This window comes from Chlamydotis macqueenii, chromosome 4 (genome assembly GCF_036417535.1).
Source record: "Chlamydotis macqueenii isolate bChlMac1 chromosome 4, bChlMac1.mat, whole genome shotgun sequence".
Classification (NCBI taxonomy): Eukaryota; Metazoa; Chordata; class Aves; order Otidiformes; family Otididae; genus Chlamydotis; species Chlamydotis macqueenii.
Window position 1 is genome coordinate 48889423 of NC_141559.1, and position 3422 is coordinate 48892844.

The window sequence follows — 3422 nt, forward strand, 5'->3', positions numbered from 1 at the left end:
ACTCTTCATCCATAGGTAGATCTTTGCATCAAATACTCTCAAACCACTCAGGTAACATTACTATAGCTTTATGCATATGCAGGAAAACGTGTTTTCTGGTCCTCCTTTACAGGTAGTAAGGTGCCTTTGCATGGTCCCTTTCTGTATACAATTTGAAGCCAGGAGGACCTATAAGATCACCTAGGTTGGTCTTCTACACACCCCATGCCATTGAATTTCACTAGCAAAGTCCCTATGAAGCTCACTGTGTTCGGTTAAGCAGCAACATTTTTGTCTTGCGCGCAGCAGGCAGCGGCTAGAGCAGCATCATTGTTTCTCAGACATTGGGGGCAGCAGTGGTGAGCTATTGAACCTGATGCCAAATCTTGCCTGCAAACACTAAACAAAAACACTTTTGGAAAATGATTGCTGTGCACCTTGTTTTCTTTTGAGGTGCTTTAATTATGCGACTGCCTTCACGACAGAACATCTTGGTCTCTAGCAAGAAAAAAAACATTATTTCATTTGGTTGGAAAAGACAGGTCTTAATTTTTTGTTTTGTGATTATCCAGGAAAACCTCATCTTCAGAATTAATAAATAATATGTAAGAGCTTACAAGGCAAGTTCTTTTCTCTGTTTCAAGTAACTGCCTTTCTTGATGCTAGCAAAGCAAGCTATTACACCATTCTTCTGATTAAAGACCATCACCACAGGTATGGCAGAAATTTTTTGGGGGGTGCTCTGAGCTTTTTTTTAAATTGAACATTACAGGACTATTAGTGGTATGGCAGGGATCTGCAGCAGGAGATGCTCCACAGTTGGAAGTGTGCTCTGGATAGGTCTAGGACAGCAGAGACAACCTCTTTTTTTGCCTCAGAAAGAGCTGATTCCAGTTTACTCTGATATGCAATGAGAAAGATGGGGAGGTTTTCTTGGGAAGCAGCAAGGGGATGTTCTCACAGACTTCGGGATGCAACTCCCAGGATGTAATAAACACTCAGGCTGACAGACAGCGACCAACCACTGAAGGTGTGAAAAGGTTGCTTCATTCAGGAGGCTTTTGGTTATAAATGGCTCATTAATGCGAGTTTTGGAGATGATTGTGCTATCTGCAGTGACACCTCGTGGTGAGGAAGCAGCAGTTTATCTTTGACCCCGTTATCTCAAAAAACCAGAGTAGTTCTGTTGTGACTGCCCTGCTGTCTGCAGTTGTTAGCAGGAGAAAATATATAGCTGAAAGGTAGATTTTCCTCGTAATGAGTAGCATTCCTTGTAGGATATGAGGAGACAAGTCTTTTGCTGATACTGTTAGAATTTAGCTATTATTATTCATACTGTAAATGTTTCTAAAAGTGATTTCATATGCATAGTGCTTTAGAAGAAAATAAATAAACGTGTGATTATAGTTAAAAATATGAATTGCATATGAATGTATAGTAATTTAGTTTAAAATGTAGGAAGAAACCATATATACATCTAAGAATGCATTATGTATAAAAAAAGGTCTTAGTAACTTGTAAACAACTGTATCATCATAAAATCATAGAATGGTTTGGGTTGGAAGGGACCTTTAAAGGTTATCTATCCAATGTCCCCTGCAATGCGCAGGGACATCTGTGAAGACAGGCTGAGAGAGTTGGGGCTGTTCTGCCTGGTGAAGAGAAGGCTCTGGGGACACCTTATAGGAGCCCTCCAGTACTTAAAGGGGGCCTACAAGAAAACTAAGGGACTTTGGACAAGGGCAGGTAGTGATAGGACAACGGGTAATGGCTTTAAACTGAAAGGGGGTAGACTTAGATTAAATATTAGGAACAAATTATTTACTGTGAGGGTAGTGAGGCACTGGAAGAGGTTGCCCTGGAAAAGGCTGATGGCTTCTGTGATGGGCCTGGGAGTAGCCCTGCAGGGCAGGGTATTATTCAGGCTTCCCCTCCTGCCCTTGTCTTTCTGTGCTCCTTTGTGGGTGCAGAGCTTTTATCACATAACTCAACAATAAAAAGATAGTTCAACGGCCCCTTTACCAGTCGAGCCTGTTGTAAAACTGATGTGCTTTCTGCCAGGTTTTTAACATAAATCACCTGTTCCTTTCTCCTTTAGCTTCATTCAAACTAAGGCAGCTTCCTCTTTGTCATTACATTGTGCCATCTCTCACTTCGCTTCCACTCCTCTACCTTAATCTCCCAATTTTCTGTGATTTATCCAGCCAAAACCTGCAGCAATGATTAAGTGGCAATTGTGCCTCTACAGTATGGCCTTTATCTACTTGTGTGTGGTCCTCACACACTGAGCACCACCCTACAGACAGCTGTCCTACAGTTTAAGTTGTCCTATTTTCCTCATGTCTTTCCTAAATGCTCACTCTATTACAATCTTCCATCCCACTGCCTCTTCCTCAAATTCAGCCTTTCCACTAGATCACATTTTCCCTGGATTACCGTGGTCTTCGGTCACCACCTCCAGCCAGATCTCCTTGCCAAACTGAGCGAGTGTTCTCGCCTGCCCCGCTCCCTTCTCTGACAGGCTCTGCCTCTATCCACAAGGCCCACCGACTGGAACACCAGCCCTCAGCTAGAAATACCCAGAAGCCTTCCTGGCACTGCGAAGGAATTTACTGACCTGGAATAAAATGAAGCTCTTGTCCTGAGAGGAAAGGACTGTATGGGAATATTAGGTCTTTCCCTAAGCTCTACCTCTACATCTTCCTAAAAGACTGGTTACTCATTGTAGCTCAGCTTTGATTTTGTTTTGCTCTATTTTAAAGACTATTGGAAAAGCTGTGTTTCCTTTAAAGGACCAAGAAGGATTAAGACCAGAACTTATTAAAACTAAGAGAAGAGCAAACTCTGTGACAGGACTTTTTCACAGCAAAATAACAAAGAATTCAAGGAACATTCCTGTTCCAAATTACTTTGAAGAAGATTAACAGAAGTTCTGTCAGTCATTTACAACATATAACTGTTCAGCTGCTTGTTGTAATTCACAACCGACATGAAGAAACCTTCATACAGGTTTTTGTAAATGTTACTTTTAGGTACCTTTAACAGGGGCCTATTTAGTTTTTTTAACAGAAGTGCGAGTAATAAATCTGCCTGGAACTGAAGTTTCAATCAGTTAAAATAGACTAACCCTCTCTCACAAAACATTTCTACACGGGAGAGACAAGACTCCTCCTATTCAGCAGGCAGTCATCAGAGAACTCATTTACGATGTTTAGAATTGCCTCCTCTGCCTAAGTTTTGAACCTGCATTTCCCAGGTCTCAATCACTACCCTTATTACCTGGCTATACAGTATACAATGCTTTAAAGCAGTTTCTTTTCAACTTCAGGTGGTAAGGCAGATGGGGAAGAAAACGTGAAGAAAAAGGGATAAAATTAAAGCTAAAAGTAATTAACAAAAGGTATCAGATCATAAAGAAATAATACACATAGAAAAGCGTGATC